This window comes from Schistocerca americana, chromosome 8, assembly GCF_021461395.2.
Source record: "Schistocerca americana isolate TAMUIC-IGC-003095 chromosome 8, iqSchAmer2.1, whole genome shotgun sequence".
In the NCBI taxonomy this organism is placed as follows: Eukaryota; Metazoa; Arthropoda; class Insecta; order Orthoptera; family Acrididae; genus Schistocerca; species Schistocerca americana.
Genome location: NC_060126.1, coordinates 56,986,824 through 57,012,033, shown reverse-complemented (window position 1 = coordinate 57,012,033; position 25,210 = coordinate 56,986,824). Strand labels below are relative to the sequence as shown.

Below are 25,210 nucleotides of genomic sequence, written 5' to 3'. Positions count from 1 at the left end.
CCTACCCGCAGAAATGAAAATCGGAGTCGCGCCCATTTTGTTTGAAGCGACTAACACACCAGAGTGCCTCCTTTTATTGTCCTGCGCTTATGTTTACTCTCGACAAAGCTGGAACATACACCTTTTTCTCTACAGGAATTCCATTAAGTAAATGAAATACGAACGCTGCCGCCTCGTTCAGAAATCTACATCTACCTTCCGTGGAATGCATAAGTATTTTATGAAATTAAACATATAATTACGCAGGGACTTCGAGACAAGGGAATATCGCGGAGTGTCATCAGTGAATACGCGCAGGAACCCGTTGGCAATTATAAAGCGAGTAGTGTGAACGTCAGCATGTGTCACGATAGTGAGCAAAAAAGTTGTATTCGTCTGAGGGAGAAACTATTTCGATTTATGCAGTCGGTTTCAGTAACAGGAAATGCTAGTTTCTGTTTTATTTCTTCCCGCGATTAAAAGTGAACGAAAAAATAAAAGCTGCAAACAGCATGTGTCTTCATTCCACCTGGAACTTAGGTTGATCCCTGCTGTTGCTAACCAGGATGATTGGGAAACGGAGGGGAGCTTGTTTCTTATTTATCCAGAGAGAAAGAGGGAGGGGAGAAGGGTGTTTGATGCTTAAACTGGTTGCAACGGTTAATCGCAAAGTCGCGTACAGAATTCCGCTGGTGAAGGTCTAGGCTTCGGTAAGTCACGACTGTTCTGGTATGGCGGAGTGCCCCCGCCCTGAGAGACTGATTCCGCAGCAGTGCCTTTCGTGCCAGCCACTAGATCGGTCACGTCGGAGACAATTGCACATACACATCGTTTAAATATTGCGAAATTCTCTGCCATTCCTGGGGAGACGGTTCCACGTAGTGCTGGGCAGTCATGGGACGCTCTCTCATTCGGTGGCGGCCGCAGCTGCTCGGGGTGATGCTTTCCCTACATGTATCCCCACTTGATTCTTATAATCACGTAACGTACGATTCTTATAAGCACATAACGTATATTTGATTGCAAACCGGTAAAAAAATTTTGCTATGATGACATAAATCCACCTTGACGTCATTACTATTTCCAACAACCTGCTCGTTTAACACAAATTACGGCATCACACAATCTAGTGATCTTCCGAGATGCTACTCCAGGAGTGTGTAAAATAAATGTGTGCAACGGAAAATAATAAACGCTAATATGAAGATTTGATCCTGTCTGACTACCCCTGAATCAGATCCTAGGATCTCAATCCAAACATAAATGAATGACGGAGGATTGGATTGGATTGTTTGGGGGAGGAGTCCAGACAGCGAGGTCATCGGCCTCACCGGATTAAGGAGGGACGGGGAAGGAAGTCGGCCGTGCCCTTTCAAAGGAACCATCCCGGCATTTGCCTGGAGCGATTTAGGGAAATCACGGAAAACCTAAATCAGGATGGCCGGACGTGGGATTGAACCGTCGTCCTCCCGAATGCGTGAATGATGAAGGCAGGTAATCCTACTAAATGATAAAGTTCGTTTCTGCCTATACCTTTATTGTATATTAAAAACAATCTTTATTACAAATTTTTATATTTCCTAACTAAAATTACTGATCTATTGAACAACTCTGCCATTTTATTATGACTGCGCGATCTAATATAAATAACGCGAAATGAGTGACATCATCTATGTACCAAACACAAGAAGACACTACTTTTAAAGATGATCTACAATGGAGTGCAACGGCAGTGGAAACAAATCCTACGTGCTCACAGCTGTTTAGCCTTATAGCTCCTAATAAGCCAAAGCAATCAGCAATATCACCGTGTGTACTGCGTCCGGTGCGTAGGAGTGATGGTTCTCGTACACGTCTGCGACGATGGGAGAACTCCAGCCACAAAATAAACTCTTTCAAAGAGTAGGACGGCTGAAGGCGGTCTTCTGACTACTATACTCTAATACTGTCTTCTCCTCTCTGTGTTCTACAGACCAGAAACGCGAACTCCCAGTAACAAGGACGGAGTTCAGATAACGCCTCAACGTAAGTATAGGAAGAAGAAGTGCTCTCAATCACTGAATGCTGCGTACTCAACGACGACTTCTAACCCGGAGGTGAAGTCCAGAATCGTATAAGTTCACAACAGTACAGTGCCTAACCGTTCTAACTATAAAATCTCTGGAACCGCGCGACTGCTACGGTCGCAGGTTCGAATCCCGCTTCGTGCATGTATGTGTGTGATGTCCTTAGGTTAGTTAGGTTTCAGTAGTTCTAAGTTCTAGGGGACTGATGACCTCAGATGTTAAGTCCCATAGTGCTCAGAGCCATTTAAACCATTTATAAAATCTCGTGAGAGCAAAGACAGCAAGTCCGTCCGTACCAACAAGAAGCTGATGCTGAGCGACCGTCACACACGGGAGGTCAAAACGGAAGACCGCGTCTCTCCAGTGCTGGCTTCCCAGCAACGCTTGGCTCCCCACCATCGTAATTCCGAAAACGAATCATATTCCCGAAACCACGGAATATTCTCTCTCTCTGCAGATTCTTCCGAACGCCGTTTCGTCTTTTGTCTTCCAGCGCGGAAAGTTTGCGAGGAAAAACCTATACTCCTACAATGGTACTCTTCTGAGTAAAAATCCTTGGAAATAACCCAGCCTGCGTGTGTTCCGCGGAGTTGCTTCTTCGTTCCTCTCACCGGCATCCAAGGTTTTCAGCATTTCCGAAGTACAATCCTTCCGGTTTGGCTATAAACCGGCCGGTCGCGACTCTATTGTGCTCCAGCACTTAGGTGCTACGACGTCTGTCTTGCTATTTCCTGTGTTTAAGCAGGACCAACACACGTGTGGGCCTTCCACCCAGGGCTTTAGTTCCGCCATCCGTTTCATTTCCATTTTGACGATTTTCCGACCATGACTGTCTCAAGACATATGTAAAGGTTTTTTTTAAATTACCGCTACCAGTCACAAACTTTGTCAACTCTTGTATTACTTATTTATTTAGCGACATGTTTCGAGGGTTAAACCTCATCTTCAGGCCAAGTGGCATTACAAAAAACAACTTTACAATAAGGTCATACTGATATTACATAGTCTTTCCTAGAGTGCTGTGGTCGTCTTTGTTCTTCTGGTGTCGCAGTCTCGTTGTGATGTGTTGCAGTGTATCCATTTCTGTGGCTCCCCTGGTCACTGTTCACAAATATAGCAGTAACTTGGAGACATGATCACTGATAGTTCTATAGTGCAGTGGACGATACATTTAAAATATCATAAAAGACCTTTACATACGTTTCATTTCCACTGGCGTTCCAACCTCTACTAGTATAGGCATAGCAAATTGTATAAGCACTACAGTTTTACTGATTTCCAACCATAGGTCGTGTATATGTAATAAATATTACAACATGATACACAAACCCCTACTAAGCCATAATCACATTGTATGGTGGCTATAGTTTCGCACCTTACAAGCACTCATCCACATTACGCCGTTTTTATAATAAAGACACTCCGTCACCTTTCATGCAAAAAGCGTTAACAATTATTTACAAGACGTACATGACAACGCCAGTCTCCTTTATATATTCACATATACGGAACCTGCCACATGATACCTAATTGTGTTTATAGATCACGGGAAAGTATGTGGATGAGTGCTTGTAAGGTGCGAAACTATAGCCACCTTACAATGTGATTATGGCTTAGTAGGGGTTTGTGTATCATGGTGTAATATTTATTACATATACACGACCTATGGTTGGAAATCAGTAAAACTGTAGTGCTTATACAATTTGCTATGACGACATTAAATTGTCGTTATGTCATTATTTCTATCAATACACACACACACACTAGTGCTGAATGAGTGGCTTAGTAACGATAACTAATTCGGATACTTTGGGGGAATCTTGCTACATTGTGATTGACTGAAACCAAATGGTGCCAGTGCTGTGTGACACGACTTTGACACGACATCGCCACGTCGTTATGTACCGTCGTGACATGATGTAGACGTGGCGTCGAGAACGGTGGGACAGAACTCACATAATTCGATAAAATTTTGGAAAAATACGAATAACTGTGAAAATGTGGGAAAATATGCAAATTTGTGGAAAATACTGAGAAACCAGTAAATTTGTGAAAAATGTAGATAAATATATACAGTTGTGGAAAAATGAGTGTATTTACATATGTGCATAGGTGTGGTCTCTGCTGGTGCCTTGAATGACGAAAATCACGTAATATTAAATTGTTATTAACAAACAGACTCCAAGTGATGTCACTTAACACAATTAAAGTAATTTGTTATGAACAAACAGACACAGCCTGATTCTCTCCTTATGCTGCAGAGCTTCACAGCGATCCCACCCACTCACAGGTCCAACGTGGACGAGGGGAGGGAGAGAGGATATGGAGAAGAGGTGGGAAGATTCCCCTGGATGTCCTTGATCGATAACTTATGATTCTCTGGGGAGAGAGGAAAGGGGGGGGGGGGGGTGGTGATCATGATGATAAGTTGCACAAGAGTGTAACCTGACACTGTAAGTCTGTCAGTGACGCTGAGATCAGAAACTGAATGTATGCCCACTGATAGCCTGCTCTCATTTCCCTATACTGTGCAGCATTGGCCTCTCCTACAATACCCCAAAACTCTAAACACTGCACAATTTGAGGTGCCAGCCAAACGAAAACCCTGTCAGATGCTGATAACGCCGTGTCTGATGATTACGTAGTGTATCCGTGTGCTTCCTATTGATCACTCACCATCTGACTTCGTACACGCCCTTTCTGTACCCTAATAACACCACTAAACACAAGCAACATTGATGCAGTCTTGTGGCCGTTATACCTGACCTAGGTAACTGCAACTATCATCATTTACATACCCACCGGAGGTGTCTCCTTACATGAAGTTACAGTAACATCCGTCCGTTTCTTTTGAGTTCTTCACCTTTTTCTCGGGTAGTGTATAAAAAAATTCCTTTATTCTCGTGCAAAATACGTTTCGTTTGTTATGCATCCATTCAGAAACGTTTTTAAAATTGCTAAAACTAGCATATCAATGAAAGGTTCTTTCCTAATCGATGGAATCAATGACGTCACATGTATGTGGAATATCAACTTGTCTGCGAAATGTGTGCGGTCAAGGATTCTCTTCGGAATGGGAGTTAGCCATTTACCTCGTTAGTTACAACGACGTTATACAAGCAGTTACTGACTGCCGCGTTTCAGATCAAAAACTGGGTCCTCATGCAAGTTTTAGGGGATGGAACCAGACACAAACCACTATTTGGTCATACAAAAAATTAACTAAACAAGTTTTATCTGAAACAAAAGAATGCATCAAAGAATGGAAACGGTAAATTTAGATACGACTGTTATAACGGTATAATACGAGATACAGTTTTAAAAGATTATTGCGGAGAATTATAAGGTATCTATGCGGTAATATAGAACAAGATTAGAAAGATTTAAGAAGACGAAACGTCTAAAAATACCAGATGGTCTACAGAATACAAAAATACAGTAGTAGCTTGGAGATTCGAAAATCTTAAGACAAACACATATCCTCCAATTCATATTCATAGGAATACATTTATTTGAATATGAATAGCACAATTGCTGCATTTATAAATGCTGTGAATAAGTATTTCTATTGAGATTTTCATGTGGATTAAACTATTCAATGCTTTTTTCCCAATATTCATGACAAGTGAAATGTTTTAAGTGTTTTTCGTACTTGAATCTTGTGTCGACTGCTGAAAATTGCCTGAAAAAAACACCTATGATGTAAGTTGGTCAAGAACTTTCAAGATTTTTGCTAAATTAAATTTCCTCTTTCTGTAAATACAGCCTACGCATGTCCGAATTCTGGATAGAGGATTCTGTAAAAATTTGAAATGCATTGATCAAAAACTTTTAGACATTTTCGCTAGATCATTTCCCTTTCATATATTACATATATCTTCATATGCTATATATATTTAAAAAGAATGTTTTATATGTTCATCCAAATTTTCTTGCAGCATAGTGTAAAAACAGGAAAAAATCATCCAGAATGTTTAGAGATTTTTGATAACAACAGTCCTCTTTAAGTTACAGATTATGTTTATGTACATGTTTAAAAGATATGTAGTATTTGTCCATCTGAACGTTTCTTAGAGTGTGAAAAAATTAGAAGTAAATCGGTTAAAAACTTTCGGAGAATCTTGCTAACAGTATTTTTCTTTTGTGTATATTAAAATAAAGTAACGTATGTCTGTTTGTAAGTTTATCCTTTCATCGAGGAGTGCTAGTTCTGCAAGGTATGCAGGAGAGCTGCGATGTTTGGAAGGTAGGAGACGAGGTACTGGCGGAATTAAAGCTGTAAGGAGGGAGCGTGAGTCGTGCTTGGGTAGCTCAGTTGGTAGAGCACTTGCCCGCGAAAGGCAGTGGTCTCGAGTTCGACTCTCGGCCCGGCACACAGTTTTAATCTGGTCAAGAACTTTCCAAGACTTTCTCTGGAAATTTTTCCTTTGCATACAGTACATAAATATTAATATGCCATATAGATTAAATGTGTAGCCTATGTCCATCCAGACATATATCAGAGTACTGTCCAAAAATTTCAAGTAAATTAGTGAAGAACCTGGTCGAGATCTTTAGTAAAACATTAAATGACAACTTGTCTTTATATAGTGGCATAGGCGATTAAGTAACATCTAGAGCTATGAAAAAATTAATGATGAATTGAGAGAGGCTAAAATCATTGTCAGATGCGAAGACGGGAAGAGAGATATAACATGTGTGAAGTATATATACCCATTATGAAATGGAAGTTGCAAAAAACGTAGTATAGAAAACACAATGTAGGCCTGGATAGAACCTGAAGGATGACGTAATAATTGTCACTGGGAAGTTAATGGACAAACGTTGAGGACACAAACAAAGGAATATTATATCATCCCTAGTTAGTTTTTGTATTACGGGAAGGTTAATGATAGGGCCAAGAGACGAAAATTAATGGAATATCCAAAACTTCCAATACTATATGCCAATGAAAAACGGACACTAAGATGAAGTGATAAAAGAAGGGAAGAAGCAGCAGAAATTAGGTTTCTATGAACTGTATTAGGTGTTGCAGCATCGGTCTCAGATAGGGCACAGCATTCAGGCGTGGGATGTGCGGGCTATCCACCTCTATAATTTTGCAATTGTGTAATGAAGTAATGCTGGTTTACTGTTGTGCAATGCAGCAGTCTACCGTAGCGGTGGACAATACTGCTGCATGCTGTAGCATAAAGCAACGTTTCACATCCAGCTGTGTGATGGGGAGCAAGCTCCAGTCAACACACTCCAGTCGCAAAAAATACAAGTACTTGCAGCTGCGCTGGCACCAGGACATCCACCGACGCTGTGCACTCGTCCGTTGCAGTCTCAGCGCTAGTCACCAAGTAGACGTGCAGACAGGTAGCTGGCCTACATCGAGGAACGCCAGCTGCCAGAGGAAGCTGCTGGCGTACGAGCCATCAGCAAGCACTGACGGTTTCGGACGTCCAACTGGATCTGTGAGGCGACGCTACCCGTCGTAAGCCATCACCTGACACACTAGTCAGCCTTGGAGAGTTCCGGGTTCGTGTCGGGGCGTCTGCTCGCCGGAGCCAGTCACATTGCGCTGCAGTCAGGGAACGCCTGTCCAGCCCTAAGGTCGCTGTTCTGTGGAACTGACTACTTGTCTTGTGTCAGAAGGATCCCATCACTGGCAGCAGTAGTTATGCTGTACCAGCATTCTGGTACCTCAGCGGGCTCACTCGCTGCCACCAGCCACAGTCAGCATATGGGCGCAGATGTCAACCTACTGTATGAGAAGCGACCAATAGTGAAGTACGTTTCATTGGGACAGCTTTCTTGACCCTGCTCTCACAGCATTATTGGAAGATCACATCCCTACAGCCTCCGACACATGACGTTATGGAGGCAGGCCACGGCTATCTTGCAGCACTAGTTACAGCGTAGCGATCAATATGAAACTGACACAATTACGTAGGTATAAATTCGTAAAACTCCTGTAGACTATCGCAAGTTACCTTGGTCAGATAAGACGGTAACCGCGTTACCTGAACGTTAGGTGGGTTGCATACCTATTGGACGTTGCATTATTTCAATCCCTTTGTTTCGTATGCGATAAGTGCCTTCCTACATTCCTCTAGAAACCGGAGGAGGCGAACCTCCTAGAAAGGGAGTGAGGTTATATGTACGGGCGGTACATTTTTGTTACGGGTACGTAGTTATCCTCCCGTCTGTCACCTAAAAATAAACACTATCATAACAAAATTGAAATTGTCGAGCTTGATTCATGTTTCATTCGAAAATTATTAATCTGTAATGTTGACCAGAGGGATAGCATCGAAAAATAGAAAAGAATAGATATTTATCACACAGCCCAAGAAAAGATATCAAATATCACTGAAATACTTCGTCGAGATTATATATAACACGTTTCTATTACTTTCGAATTTACAAATAATAAAAGGAAACTCTTGCCTTTGATCATGTTGAAGATCGGTCAGTTGAGTACAAAAATAAGAACAATAATTGCATAGATTTGTTATGTTGGTGTATGTAAACCGTATTTGAATCAAAAGTAACTGCTTTGGTTACATAAAAGCGCAGAAGTTACGTGATCAGCTAACTCCTATTACTTGCATAATGTATATATTTGTAAGTATATAAAATACACACTGGACTAACACTAAACGATGTGACGTTCTAATTATTTGCAAAACAAACAACCAAAAAGAAAGAGAAGTCGTCGAATCCCAGTTTCTCTCTCACACTTTCATTTATGTTTCTTTCCCTGCTAATACTGGCAATGTTACCTGTAGTCCCTCCAACTACTACGTTACCTGTGTACTGTATCGAAACTACAAAACCGTAGTTATGGTAGAACACACAGGTAAAATGCCAACGGGCCGCGTTGACAAAAGGAAATCATTTGATACTACATTTTAATCTGCTCGAAACTGTGATAGAGTACCGAGATAAGTGATTGCAACACCTAAATAGACTAAAACTAAACTCCGTCCGAACAGGTCATCGAAGGCCCAACGGTATCGACCGGCCGCCGTGTCGTCCTGAGCACAGAGGCGTCACCGGATGCGGATATGGAGGGGCATACTGCTCTTCCTGTCGTACGTCAGTTTACGAGACCAGAGCCGCTTCTTCTCAGTCAGGTGGTTCCTGAATTTGCCTCACAAGGGCTGAGTGCACCCAGCTTGCCAACAGCGCTGGGCTGACCGGATGGTCACCCATGCTAGTGCTAGCCTAGCCCGACAACGCTTAACTTCGGTGATCTGACGGGAACCGGTGTTACCACTGCGGCAAGGCCGTTGGCACCTAAATACACTACTGCTAAAATATTCTAATATAAACCAACAAAACGACGAGATTATCAACGTGCAGATCGTCCCCTGGCATCGAAATGATAAGTAACATAATGGAAAACAAGATTTGTCAGTCGTCAGATACAGGAAACCAGCCAAATGTCCAAACACAAACAACTGCCGCTTGGCCATAAAAATATATAACTGAAACGAACAACATTCGAGACCGTTTAAAACAGCAGCATACCGAAGTATCGTTTCACACAGACTGTAGTGAAGGATAACATTCCTCCACGACTCGATGTTTACGAGTAGAAGTAACATCATTGCTCTTCAGATACAGAACATTCATTTGCTGTATTTCGTTTTATTTGTGCACCGTTTTCTACAACCAACAAAACACGATACATCACATTCAACAGTTAACAACTGCCATTAAAAAGTACCACTGCCACGTAAAACATTTCATTCTTGTTGTTGTATATCGGTCAACAACACCTACCGATCATTGTCTATACCATAAAATATGCATCCTTTCAAGATTACTACTTAAATAAATAAAAATTCGGATGTTGTCGTGGTCTTCAATACAGAGACTAGTTTGATGTAGTTCTCCATGCTACTCTGTCCTGTGCAAGCTTGTTCGAGTAACTACTGCAACCTACATCATTCTGAATCTGCTTAGTGTATTCGTATCTTAGCCTCCCTCTACGGTTTTTACTCCCTACGCTTCCATTAAGTACTAAATCTTTGATCCCTTGATACCTCAGAAAGTGCCCCACCAACCGATCCCTTCTTATAGTCGGGTTGTGCCACAAATTCCTCTTCTCCCCAATTCTGTTTAGAACTTCCTCATTAATTGCGTGATTGACCCATCTAATCTTCAGCATTATTCTGTTGCACGACATTTCAAAAGCTTCTATTCTCTTCTTGTCTAAATTATTTATCGTCCATGTTTCACTTCCATACGTGGCTACACTCCATACAAATACTTTCAGAAAAGACTTCCTGACACAAATCTATAATGGATGTTAAAAAATTTCTCTTCTTCACTACTTCGACCATGACCAGTTATTTTGCTCCCCAAATAGCAAAAGTCATCTACTACATTGTCTCATTTCCTTATCTAATTCCCTGAGCTTCACCTAATTTAATTACACTACATTCCATTATCCTCCTCTTAGTTTTGTTAATATTCATCTTATATCCTCCTTTCAAGCCACTGCCCATTCCGTTCGACTGCTTTTTCAGGTCCTTTGCTTCTCTGAGAGAATTACAATGTCATCGGAAAACCTCAAAGTTTTTATTCCTTCTACATGGATTTTAATTCCTACTCTAAATTTTCTTTTGTTTCCTTCTCTGGTTGCTCAATATACCGATTGAATAACATCGTGGATAGACTACCACACTGTCTCACTCCCTTCACAATCACTGATTCCATTTCGTGCTCCTGGTTTCTGTACAAATTATAAATAGCCTATTGCTCCCTATGTTTTACCACTGCCACCTTCAGTATTAGAAAGAGAGTATTACAGCCAACATCATCAAAAGCTTTCTTTAAGTCTACAAACTCTATGAAAAGGTTTGGCTTTCCTTAATCTATCTTCTAAGATAAGTCACAGGGTCAGTATTTCCTCACGAGTTCTAACATTTCTACGGAATCCAAACTTCTACCAGTTTTTTTTTCCATTCATCTATAAAGAATTCGTGTTAGTATTTTGCAGCCTTGACTTATTAAACTGATAGTTCGGTAATTTTCACACCTGTCAACACTTGCTTTGTTTCCGATTGGAGATATTATATTCTTCTTGAAGTCTGAGGTTATTTCGCCTGTCTCATACATCTTGCTCACAAGATGATAGAGTTTTTTCATGGCTTGGTCTAAAATAGTAGGGCTCCACTTTCCGGCATACCTCTTCTCAAATGTGGCAATATCTTGATGAAATCGCTCTCCGTGTTCATCACTTACTGCACCACAATCTTTGAGGAAGAAGTCTAGATGACTGTGTAAGAAATACATTTTCAATGACATGTTGCAACCAAATTATTGATAAGATGACAACATGTTATCTAAAATCTCCTTGTAATGTTTTGCTCGTTTGTTCCCTAAGAACTGTAAACAGACTGTCTTAAAACATTCCCATGCATTCTTCTCATCATCTTGTATGATTCCGTCAAAGCTCTTCAAAAAGCTCTCGAATATGTGGGCCTACAGATATGCCCTCCTTTACTTTGGCGTCGCTTAAGTACAAGAATTTTTACCTTAAGTACTTAAATGTGTTGCCATGTTTGTTCATTCCCTTAACAAAGTTTTTCATGAGACTCAACTTGATGTGCAAGGGAGGGAGAAGAAACTTATTAGGGTCTACCAGAGGCTCACTCTTAATGTTTTTTATACGTGGTTGAAGAAATTTTCTGGAGGGCCCTTCATGTTTACTGTAATGAGATGCACAAGCTCGGCTATCCAATTCACAGAGAAATCAACAATATGTAGTGTACTCCAACTGCATTCCTAATACCAGTGCAGCCATTTTCAAGTCACTGCAAATCTGCCATTGAGAGTCATTATACTTGATGGCTTCTAGTAAAATTTTTATGTTTTGGTATGACTCTTTCACATGCACACTATGCCCAACTGGAATAGTAGGAAGTTCATTACCAACATGTAAAAGCACTGCTTTTAAGCTCAACTTTGACGAATCAATAAAGGGTCTCAACCCATCAGGGTTGTATTTAATTATAAAAGGCTTCATTCGACCATTTATGTCCACATATGCCACAAGACTGTGTTGCATGTTATACAAAGGAGTAAATTGTTGCTTTCTTCTGCAGTGGAATGAAATATTTACATTGCTTTCCAGAAAATTCCACTGCTGCAAACTTGATGCTAAAATCTCAGCATTAGCTTTAGAGAGCTCCAGATCTCTAATGAGATCATTTAACTCTTTCTCAGACAGTTTTTGTAGATCATCAGTTGGTGATAAATTTGGAAGAAACCCTGGATCTTGTGATGTACCTAGTTCAGGACATTCAAAGTCGCCATCAGAAGTAATCTCGTACTATGTCGGTGGTTCAGGTACTGGCAATCCTTCCCCATGTAGAACTGGACGTGTGGCAGATTGAATGATAGGACAGACCACTGTCCACTTCTTCTTCTTCTTAGATATTCCCTTCTTGATAGGAGGAACCATACAGGAGCAGCGGTCACTGACATGGTTTGTTGGCTCACGCCAGATCATGGGCACTGCAAACGGCATTGAGCGTCCTTAACCATGCATCCAATTCCTGAGGTTGCTGGCATAAGCGTTGTATATCACATGTGGAGCCCAGGGTTTATCCTGATCACCTATTTTGAACCCAAAATAACAACTGTAAGCTTTTTTAATCAACGGAATTATTTGCTGTTTTTTATGAATCAAATGTCACTTCTCCAAACACACAGCAAAATGTGTCTGCACTGTCAACACAAACTCGTGGCATTTTTGTTCACTTCAGTATCAGTCACCTTGGACTACTAGTAGTTCATCTAGAAACAAATGTGCAAAAATTATTACATGCATTAATAAAGTCAATGAAGATGAAGAGGAGAGAGACAAAAAGATCACTAAAATTGGTATCAAAATGTTTATATCCAAAATATTACACACAAGTAAGACCAGGGACAATAATATAATCGATTGTCAGTAGTTATTATGACTTTGACTGACCATTATAATATTTGATTTTAAACTTAACATAAAAATCCGTATATAATTATCTCACCGTAATAAAACAGTGTAAAATTAAAACTAGAGCTAATTTTGAATTGTATTTGTGATATTCGTGATCAGCACATTAGAATTGGCAGGAATTAGCTATTTTCATTCGATTTACATTTTTATTGTTCCACAGTGTAATCAATCAGAAACCGTCTGGTCTCTCAAGGTCTGTTCCACGTATACAACTTTCTTTCATGATTCTTAAACTAGGCATTATCCATGATTAAGTTAAGCTCTGTGCAAAATTCTGCCAGGCGGCTTCATCTTTGATTCCTTACCCCCCAGTCCATATTCACCTACTACTTCTCCTTTTCTTCCTACTATCGAATTACAGTCCCCCATGACTATTAAACTTTCGTCTACCTTAGCTATGTGAATAATTTCTTTTATCGCATCATACATTTCCTCAATTTCTTCATCATATGCGGAGCTAGTTGGCATATACATTTGTACTACTGTGTTAAGCGTGGGCTTCGTGTCTATCTTGGCTACAGTAATGCGATCACTATCCTGTTGGTTGTGACGTATCTAAGCTCCTATTTTTTATTCATTATTAAACCTCTTCCTGTATTTATAGCCCTGTATTCACCTGACCGGAAATATCGTTCCTCCCGCCACCGAACTTCACTAATTCCTACCATTTGTAACTTTAACCTATCCATTTCACTTTTTAAATTTTCTGATCGACCTGCGCAATTAAGGGATCTGACGTTCCACGCTCCGATCTGTAGAACACCAGTTTTCTTTCTCCTGACAACGACGTTGTCCCGAGTAGTACGTCAGTCTGATGATTCGATCTGTTGTGCTGCCATTCGTGCACAGCATTCCATGAATGTTTTCCAACACCTCGTCCACACACCGCTGTTGTAACGCAACATGCTCTACAGGGTGTCGACATGTTGCCTTGGCCTGCTCCATCACCACACCTGTCTCCGATCGAGTACATACAGGACACCACCGGACAACTCCAGCGTCATCCGCAAACAGCATTAACCGCCAATGTATTAACCGATCGAGTACAACAGGCATGAAACTCAATCGCACAAACTAACATCCGATACCTGTACAACACAATGCATGCACGTCTGCACGCTCGCATCGAACATACTCGCGGTTACACCGGTTTTCATATTTGCAATGGCTTATATCGTATTTGCATTAACATGTGATTTGATATTTAGAGCTTAAACATTTTAGGAAGACAAATTTCATTACTGAACAGCAATCATTTTTGGGGCTGCGATTTTGTTTCCATCAGTGAACTTTTTAAAATAATTATTTATTTATTTCTTTATTTAGTTTCAGGAAGAATTTCAAGTTCAGAACGCAGCGATGACTCCTCGTAAATATTCACCCTTTTAGCCTATAATATAAGTGCTCGAGTGATTTACAAAGAACGTTTTGGAATCACAGTTATCGGCTGGTGTTCCAGGATATGGCTGCTCGTACTACACTCCTGGAAATTGAAATAAGAACACCGTGAATTCATTGTCCCAGGAAGGGGAAACTTTATTGACACATTCCTGGGGTCAGATACATCACATGATCACATTGACAGAACCACAGGCACATAGACACAGGCAACAGAGCATGCACAATGTCGGCACTAGTACAGTGTATATCCACCTTTCGCAGCAATGCAGGCTGCTATTCTCCCATGGAGACGATCGTAGAGATGCTGGATGTAGTCCTGTGGAACGGCTTGCCATGCCATTTCCACCTGGCGCCTCAGTTGGACCAGCGTTCGTGCTGGACGTGCAGACCGCGTGAGACGACGCTTCATCCAGTCCCAAACATGCTCAATGGGGGACAGATCCGGAGATCTTGCTGGCCAGGGTAGTTGACTTACACCTTCTAGAGCACGTTGGGTGGCACGGGATACATGCGGACGTGCATTGTCCTGTTGGAACAGCAAGTTCCCTTGCCGGTCTAGGAACGGTAGAACGATGGGTTCGATGACGGTTTGGATGTACCGTGCACTATTCAGTGTCCCCTCGACGATCACCAGTGGTGTACGGCCAGTGTAGGAGATCGCTCCCCACACCATGATGCCGGGTGTTGGCCCTGTGTGCCTCGGTCGTATGCAGTCCTGATTGTGGCGCTCACCTGCACGGCGCCAAACACGCATACGACCATCATTGGCACCAAGGCAGAAGCGACTCTCATCGCTGAAGACGACACGTCTCCATTCGTCCCTCCATTCACGCCTGTCGCGACACCACTGGAGGCGGGCTGCACGATGTTGGGGCGTGAGTGGAAGACGGCCTAACGGTGTGCGAAACCGTAGCCCAGCTTCATGGAGACGGTTGCGAATGGTCCTCGCCGATACCCCAGGAGCAACAGTGTCCCTAATTTGCTGGGAAGTGGCGGTGCGGTCCCCTACGGCACTGCGTAGGATCCTACGGTCTTGGCGTGCATCCGTGCGTCGCTGCGGTCCGGTCCCAGGTCGACGGGCACGTGCACCTTCCGCCGACCACTGGCGACAACATCGATGTACTGTGGAGACCTCACGCCCCACGTGTTGAGCAATTCGGCGGTACGTCCACCCGGCCTCCCGCATGCCCACTATACGCCCTCGCTCAAAGTCCGTCAACTGCACATACGGTTCACGTCCACGCTGTCGCGGCATGCTACCAGTGTTAAAGACTGCGATGGAGCTCCGTATGCCACGGCAAACTGGCTGACACTGACGGCGGCGGTGCACAAATGCTGCGCAGCTAGCGCCATTCGACGGCCAACACCGCGGTTCCTGGTGTGTCCGCTGTGCCGCGCGTGTGATCATTGCTTGTACAGCCCTCTCGCAGTGTCCGGAGCAAGTATGGTGGGTCTGACACACCGGTGTCAATGTGTTCTTTTTTCCATTTCCAGGAGTGTATTTTAGCTCCATGACTGTCATGTGAATAGTGAATCAATGAGTTCAGAATGGCCATAATGCACGCCATTCTGGGTATCAGTGGCCCCACGGTACTAGTGCCTGAGAGAGCAGACGCATTATTTTCTCGGCTGTACAGGATCGTGGAAAAGTGGCACATACATTGGGTCAGGCCAGTTCGCACCACAACAGTCACCCACAAGGACAGTGTGATGACGATCCACGCACCCCAGCCATTGTTGCGGGTTCCTCGATGCGGCAGTAGAGACTCATCTGATGGCAGCGGTACTCATAATGACAACACTGTACACATGAGAGACACGGTGTCCTCTCTTCATACGGGCCCTGACACTTTGTGCAGCATCGAGTTGATATATTCGTGTGTGAAGTCACCACAGATCCCCTCCCGCCGGAGGTTGGAGCCCTCCCTCAGGCATCCGTGTGTGTTTTGTTCTTCGCATAAGTTAGCTTAAGTAGTGTGTAAGTCTAGGGACCGATGAGCTCAGCAGTTTGGTCCCTTAGGAGTTCACACATCTGAACATTTTTTTCTACACAGAGACTGGGCACTGCCACATGGCATTCATCATCTTAGAACTGTTCCAACACGTGGTATGATGGTGGGGGGTACCCATGGCTACACACCACGATAATCTCTGGTTCGCATAGCTGGAAATTTGTACAGGAGTTGTTCCATTTTTCACGTGTTAAGTACCGACTGCTGTGTCCTGTCTTTAAGCTTCCACAATATTATTTTTCGAGAAGATAACGCAAGACCGTATATTGCCCATTCTGTCCCTGCCTACCTCAGTACAGATTTTTTCGACTGTTGCCCTGGCCAGAAAGTCTGTGGATCTCTCATCCACTGAAAACGCTTGCTAATGTATCGATGAGAGACGTACACGCCAGTGTCCACTATCCACTGGCCACCACGATCGATAAACGCTGGCGCAGGGCTGGAGCAGTAAGAAACCACCAACAAATTTAAGCATGCTGCAGTCAGGGCGTACTCACCATAAGTAAAATACCTTTATTTGCCATCCTCCCCATTGCTGCATTTTTAATGGGCAGCAGTGTGTAGTATGTGGAGTGGCTGCAGAACGGTGGATTTAATAATTTCCTTTACAGTCCATTAACGGTTCTCATGACACACAGCGCCGCGCGGTATAAAGTGCGTTGCAACGGTTCGCGCGGCTCACCCCGTCGGAGGTTCGAGTCCTGCCTCGGGCATGGGTGTGTTTGTGTTGTCCTTAGCGTAAGTTAGTTTAAGTTAGATTAAATAGTGTGTAAGCCTAGGGACCGATGACCTCAGTAGTTTGGTCCGATAGGAACTTACCACCATCACCACCACCACCACCATGACACACAGCATGTAATGTGTATGGATGCAGATGTGTGGTACCTTTGCATATACACACAGCACGGTGTTGGCTGTTTTCTCTCTGCAGTAAACAGTGTTCCTGGAAACAAGTCACTCAGTTAACTACATGATGTTTTCTGGACAGTCATAACTCCGTCACTGAGTGTACTATGGCTACCAGTATAGACTAACCGCTTTGTATCCACGTGTCCAAACTTCAACACCTGGCCGGTTGCTTAGGGGAAAAATAGCATTAATGGCTTACTCTTGTCATACACACATCAAAAATGTTTTGCATCAGCCTGGTTCCCAGAACTCCTGAAGAGAGACGTGGACTGTGGATATTGTACCACAGACACAGTCCCTTTGACTGTTCAGAGGCGTCACTAAACCTTCCCAAATATGTAAATAACCATGCATGAGCAGCACCTATTAAACGGAGGGGGTCCGACAGCAGATCACTTCCAGTCACTCCATCAGGAAGGAGGTACACGGCTCGTATCGTCTGCAGTTCAACCGTGCCTAGACGGTCAATTCCGCGGTTCGATCATGTCCGCATTGTTACTTTGTACCAGGAAGGACTCTCAACAAAGGAAGTGTCCAGGTGTCTCGAAGTGAACCAAAGCGATGTTGTTCGGATACAGAGGAGATACAGAGAGACAGGAACTGTCGATGACATGCCTCGCTCAGGCTGCCCAAGGGCTACTACTGCAGTGGATGACCGCATTCTACGGATTATGGCTTAGAGGAACCCTGACAGCAACGCCACCATGTTGAATAATGCTTCTCATGCAGCCACAGGACGTCGTGTTACAATTCACACTGTGTGCAATAGGCTTCATGATGCGCAATTTCACTCCCGACGTCCATGGTGTGGTCCATCTTTGCAACCACGACACCATGAAGCGCGATACGGATGAGCCCAACAACATACCCAATGGACCGCTCAGGATTGACATCACGTTTTCACCGATGAGTGTCGCATATGCTTTCAACCAGACAATCGTCGGATACATGTTTGAAGGCAACCCGGTCAGGCTGAACGCCTTAGACAAGCTGTCCAGCGAGTGCAGAAAGGTGGAGATTCCCTGATGTTTTGGGGTGGCATTCTGTGGGGCCAACGTACGCCGCTGGTGGTCATGGAAGGCGCTCCGTAACGGCTGTACGATACGTGAATGCCATACTCCGACCGATAGTGCAACCATATCGGCAGCATATTAGAGAGACATTCGTCTTCATGGGCGACAATTCGCGCCCCCATCGTGCACATCTTTTGAATGACTTGCTTCAGGATAATGATATCGCTCGACTAGAGTGGCCAGCATGATCTCCAGACATGAACCGCTCGAACATTCATGGGATAAATAGAAAAGGGCTGTTTATGGACGACGTGACCCATCAACCGTTCTGAGGCATCTACGCCGAATCGCCGTTGAGGAGTGGGACGATCTGGACCAACAGTGCCTTGATGAACTTGTGAATACTTTGCCACGACGAATACAGGCATGTAACAATGCAAGCGGACGTGCTACTGGGTATTAGAGGTACTGATGTGTACAGCAATCTGATCCACCACCTCTGAAGGTCTCGCTGTATGGTGGTACAACATGCAATGTGTGTTTTTCATGAGCAATAAAAAGATCAGAAATAATGTTTATGTTGAACTCTATTCCAATTTTCTGTATAGCTTCCGGAACACTCAGAACCGAAGTGATGGAAAACTTTTTTTGATATCTAGATATGCTTGGATGCATTAACAACGTAAAAACGCACTGCTACTAATAGCTATAATTGTTAGTCTGCAATTTAAGTAAATACAGACACAATGTTCATTACACCAGCCTCGGTTACCAATAGAAGCATGTGCCCTTATACCCGTCACACATTGTATAAGGTCTATTAGTCACGTGTTTCTGGGTGTTCGCTGCAGGAGTACTTTTCTACACCGTACTGCCTTCTGCATATAACTTTCAAGTACATAGAAGCAGCCTGGTGGCTGAATCAGTCGCTTCCGTTTGTATTGAGTTTGCACAGGACCAACTACGCAACAATCATATTTCAATAATCATTCGCTTCTTCGGGACAGCCACCCTTGAATTGCCCCTCTCACTCATTAGCGTCCGGCTCTAATGATGCTGACTGAGACCTGCCAATCGACACGAACAAAATTTCTCCTTCTTTCTGTGTATTTTCTCTCTCTCTCTCTCTCTCTCTCTCTCTCTCTGTGTGTGTGTGTGTGTGTGTGTGTGTGTGAGGGAGGGAGGGAGTGAAACGTCGCTAGGGAGATAAACAGACATGCTCACGGCAGGAGAAACACCGCAGTCAAATACTAATTAACGCAGCTTACTTCCGCTCGCTCCCAGTTCTCAACATCTGTCCCTTTCTCCCCCTCCCCCTTTTATATCCCTCCCTCTCTCCCTCCCTCTCTCTCTCTCTCTCTCTCTCTCTCTTTTTCCATCTACCCCTACCTCTCCCTGCCCCTCACCATCTCTCTCTAACTGCAGCAGAAATCCCCTTTCCTGTGTAGGACGAAGCGAGGCTTGTACGCACTCCCCATTTCCGTCCACGGCTTTGAACAATCGAGTTTCAGAAGTACGCCTTCGCAATTTCGACTCGTGGTTCTCCGCAGCGCTGTGCGGAAGCAAATAACAATGCGAAGAAACAAAGGCGGCGCACATAAAATCAAAATCGCGCTTGTTTGCTTGTTCCATGCTCGCAGAAGTGAGTTCTAGAATTGGATCGCGCTTAACAGGGTGTCTTTTCTCTCTCTCTCTCTCTCTCTCTCTCTACTCTCTCTCTCTTCCTCCCCCTTCCGCATCCCACAGCCCATCGCTCCGCCCTCCCACACACAAAACAAGAAGTTGTCGATGAACGAATAGAGCTGTCCATGCTGATAATGGCCCCAGTCGTCATTCACAGTGCTACCGTCGAGTCTGTCGCAGGCAAAGTCAGGGAATTATTAACGTTTGTTGCAAATGAAAGCCATCGGAAAGATTACTGCTATGCTATATATCAATAGCTGAACGAATGATGGGACAGTGATCAGTGCGTTCATTGCTGGTTGCAAGCGCGATACCGCTCGTAATCAACCAGACCTGTAGTCACCATCATGCCGCTCAGTCATCTGCATCCAGTTCTCAGAGGGTACATATAACCAGTGTCACGCTGGTTCAGTCAAATAGCACGAGGGAAAATGAACACGTAAATCTTTCAGTGCTAGCTTTGGTCTGTCGTATTTTATTACGATGGTTATTTCTCACTATATAGGCGGGAGTCAGCAAAATAATTTGGCGTTCGGAGGAGAAAGTTACTGTGTCTAACCTTGTGAACAGATCTCACCGCAAAGAAAATCTCCTCTGATTAAATGACTGCCACCCTCTTAATCATATACATGACACTCTTTCCCCTATTCCCTCATATGCAAAACGTGGCACTCCTCTCTGAAGTAGTCAGACGACCTCTGTCAGTCCTATGTGGAAACGATCCCAAACCGCGCAGCAGTGGTCTATAACAGGATGGACATGCGTAGCACACATGGTCTCTTTAGTACATTTGTTACATTCTCTAAGTTTTCTGTCACTAAAAAGCAGTCTTAAGTTTTCTTCCGCAACAATATGCGATGATTTCAATTCAGTTTGTCCTTAATAGTAATCCCGAGGTATTTAGTTTAATCGACAACATTTAAATTTGTGTGATTTATCGCGTAACCGAAATTTAAGGTATTGTTTGTAGCACACTTTTTATTTTATGTATATGGAATGAAGTGGAGAATGAAAATTACTACTAAGGCCAGGAATCGAACCCAGTTCTCCCGTTTACTAGACACGTGCGCTAGCCACTAAGCCACCTTGTCACAGCAGTTCTCACTACTGGATACATTACCCTGGTAAGCCTAGTAAGCACGAGACCCAAGTTCGATTCCTCGCCTTGGTACATATTTTCACCTTCCATTTCAGTCTGTATGCATAAAATCATACCTATAAGAGACTAGTAAAGTCTCTGGAATTGCGTCATTTCATTTGTAGAAACACTTTTTATTGTTCAAATCAACTGCCATTTTTCACATCATACCGATAGCTTGTGGTAATCATTTTACAATTCGTTTAAGTATTCTGATGGTTTTAAAACACAGTAAACGAAGGCATCATCTGCCAACAATCTAACACAGCTGCTGAGATTGTCACGTAAATCATTTATATATAATATGAATAGCAATGAATGCCTTGGGGAATGCCATGTATAACTGACGTTTCACTACATGACTTCCTGTCAATACTACGAAATGCGACCTGTCTGAAAGGAAATCACGTACCCAATGGCAAAGCTGAGACGATACTTGATAGTTCCGCAATTCGATTAGTGTCTGCCTGTGAGTAACGATGTCGAAAAACCTCTAAAAACTAAAAATATGGAATGAAGTTAAAAGTCCCTGTCGATAGCACTCATTACTTCATGTGAATGAGTTTCATTTAGTCACAAGTACTTCTCTCTGGTTGCAATGCGAAGCGTAACTTTGCCAAGCTATGGTCTAGCAATATCAAGTGTACTGATGCCGTCATTGCCACTTTTTGTTGCAATAAAGATAAGCTCTCTGCGTATTGAGTCTGTTTTGATGTAATCTAAATTCATACAGACGTTAACTTCTCCGTAGGCATATAGTGGATGATAACTGAAAGTCCAAGAAGTTGTTCGTAGTAGGTACTGCGTTTTTATAAAGAGATCACAGGGCCATAAAGTTGTAGCGAAGTGGAGGAAGATCTCCAGTGATCGACATTTTGTGCAGAGGTTACAGGTTAGCACTCAACATAAACAAATATAAAGTATTGCTCACAAACAGGCGGAAAGGTCTGTTGTTATTTGAATGACGATCCCGGAGTAATAACTGGAAGGGTTCGCATTCATTAAATATCTGAGTATATGTGCGTGAAGTGATTTAAAGTAGAAAGACCACATGCAAATAATCGACAGAAAAGGCAATACCTGAACTGGGATGCATTTGAAGAAACCTGTGGAAGTGTGGCCCACCAAGAAGGGACGTAGCTTACGAACCACTCGTTTGAAAGATTCTCGAATATTGCTTCTTGGTCTGGGAATCGTACAACATGGTAGTAATACAGGAAGCAGAAAAGATCCAAGAAGTGCAACTCGTATCATCACAGGTTCATTTAGTAAACGCAAAAGCATGTCTGAGATGCTTATCGAACTCCAGTGACGTTTTGTATAATGTTGTGGGCTACTTTCAAGACCAGCCCTTCCCCATAAATCTCGCAAAAAGACCATGACGGTAAAGTAAGTGGGCCTTTCGAGGACAGACAAGGACTGGAACAGCAAACCCTCCGCCACATGCCGTAAAGTGGTTTGCGGAGAACAGTTTGGAGGTAGAGTCTGCTGCATGACGGAATACGCGTGCGTTTCCCTGTGTAAAAGTCATACCTAAATGCCAGAACAAAGACGAATTTCGCTACCATCAACCATTCGACACACACCGTGTCATCTTTGGAGCACTGTTCTAGGGTAAAACAGTGAGGTTTATAATACTGCAACTTATTTCAATACACACAGTGGTGATAGCATTTAAGTTGCTAAATTTTATTCTCAGGCGACTGGTTTCGATGTTTTAAGAGATCATGTACAGAGCTTGCATTCCTTGATGGGCGTAGGAACCTTTGGCGTGGAACAGGTCAATTTGTGTAGCGTGGACAATACTGCAGTGTTAAACGTGATCACGACTGTGTGTACTGAAATCAGTTACAATTTATCTTTTCATGAGGGTCAGCTCACACTGTATTACACTGACGTGCGAGAACGAGTAAGACCTCACACTCGCGGCCACCATGTGCTATAGTACGATAGCCAGCTTCGCACTGGACAGGGGAACGCGGTTGGTCGGTGAATGCAACACGCCAGGACTGACGCGGGACAACTCGACGTACGGGTAAGACGGGCGTATTCACATCCACTGCGGTTACTGCTAGTGTCCTGTGTGGCTGCTATTAAAGCTGAGCTGGGTGTCCGTTCTCTGATGGAAACCGCACTCGGCTTCGTAAACGTTTAAGGGGGTGCTGCATCAAAGCAGCGGCCAGCGTAATTGGCTTGTCCGGTGGGATGGACGGGTCGATTACGTGGCGCTCTGAGGTACATGCTCCCTACAGATATCACAGCCCACTTGGCATCAAACGGCAACGAGGCCAGGCGGCACAGTAGCTGGAGCGCAGGATTAGCGTCGGCGAGAACGGGATTCGAACCCCTGTCTGCCCAAACTAACGTTCTTCCTCCTTGATTTTTTTTTCAAAACTCAGTTCAGGGGAATGCGACAACGTGGTCCTCAGACTAAGCCTGAAGGTGTCACAGATGATCGCTATATTCACGGTAGGAATGTTAAATACTGAGAGATAAATCGTATACCATTGAAGGAAAGTTAAATGGAGTCATGTATGTGAAATAATAAGAACTTGTTTATTGGGGAACTTAACAGTTTATTGGGGAACTTAACACAAATGACAGAACGATGAGATGAAGCTCTGAGCAGAAATTGCCGCCCGGGGTGGCCAAGCGGTTCTAGGCGCTTCAGTCTGGAACCGCACGACCGCTACGGTCGCAGGATTGAATCCTGTCTCGGGCATGGGTGTGTGTGATGTCCTTAGGTTAGTTCGGTTTAAGTAGTTTTAAGTTCTAGGGGACTGATGACCTCATAAGTTAAGTCCGATAGTGCTCAGAGCCATTTGAACCATTTGAGCAGAAATTGCGGAAAACTGGCAAACAAAGAGTCGTAACGTAGACCTGTAATTAACAAGAAATATGAATAATAATACCTATGGTAATGACGTTCTCCATATAACTGTTATGGCTAGAAATAATATTTTGGGTTTTATGCGAGAGAGAGTGCTTCTTCTCAGAAAGCGCATCGAAAACGAAATCCAAGAAAATTATAGTATCAAAAATCTGTCTACATTGTGTTGCACTCGAACAAACACCAAATTTTAAATAAATCAAAACAATATCACACAAACTGCTATAAGGTCATTTAAAATATTTCATTAGCTGTCTGTGACAACGCTGTAAATAAATAAATAAATAAAGAGGTAGCTTCTAATGAAAACTTATAAAATGATGGCCACACCCACAACTGTATATAGTGCCGAAATTCGGAAACTAAAGCAGTACGTGTAGGTGGAATATTGTGAGCAGTAATAATCCCAGACCCACAAACCACGATTACAACCACGTTACGTTCAGTGTGATGTACCAGCGCGTTTCTAAGCGTGTACTAACGACGAAATTAATCAGTGTCTCGCCTGCTTAACGGTGAGAGTCACGCCCGGTATAAGGACGGTTTAGTCATGAATGTGTCCAAGTCGACTGCGGTTTGTCCTACTTGCTCACGATTCCCATCGAAAGGATGGCCTCTATAATTTGGACACTCCGTAGCGCTGTTAGATAACGTAGTCCAGATGTGGATCCCTAACCTTTATATATATCGCAAAAAATCGCCAATAAACCCTCGAAATTTGTCAATATATTTCTGGCACACTAGGTACTTTACGAACAGTAACAGTCCTGTAGGATAAGAGGCTACTTTTAAGTCTTAAAATGTTTCTCTGCTAAGGATGGCGTGCAGTATTCTATTTGACAGGAACTCTTGAATAAAATCACAAAGTTGATCTGATATTGCACAAAGTCGTGTTTTGTTCGCGAGGTGTCAATAGTAAGATTCACTGACGACATTACCATCTTCAATGAAGGTAAGGGAGAATTAGGGGACCTATTGAATGGAGAACAGTCTAATTTGGTTCCTACAGTTCTTTTTCAGTCATAAATTCAACAACAGCCAATTTTATATCGAAAAAAGGTTCCACCCATATCTCTTGACTTTAGTAATGTATTTTGCAGTACTATATAAAGTC

The 25,210-nt window shown here is 43.2% G+C and overlaps 1 protein-coding gene and 1 pseudogene across 1 annotated transcript in view; one reads left to right on the top strand and one right to left on the bottom strand.

Moving 5' to 3' along the window:
• LOC124545526 overlaps window positions 1–25,210 on the top strand; it is a 632,143-nt gene that overhangs the window by 13,248 nt on the left and 593,685 nt on the right. The window lies entirely within an intron of this gene.
• Window positions 9,213–9,330, bottom strand: LOC124546217 (annotated as a pseudogene).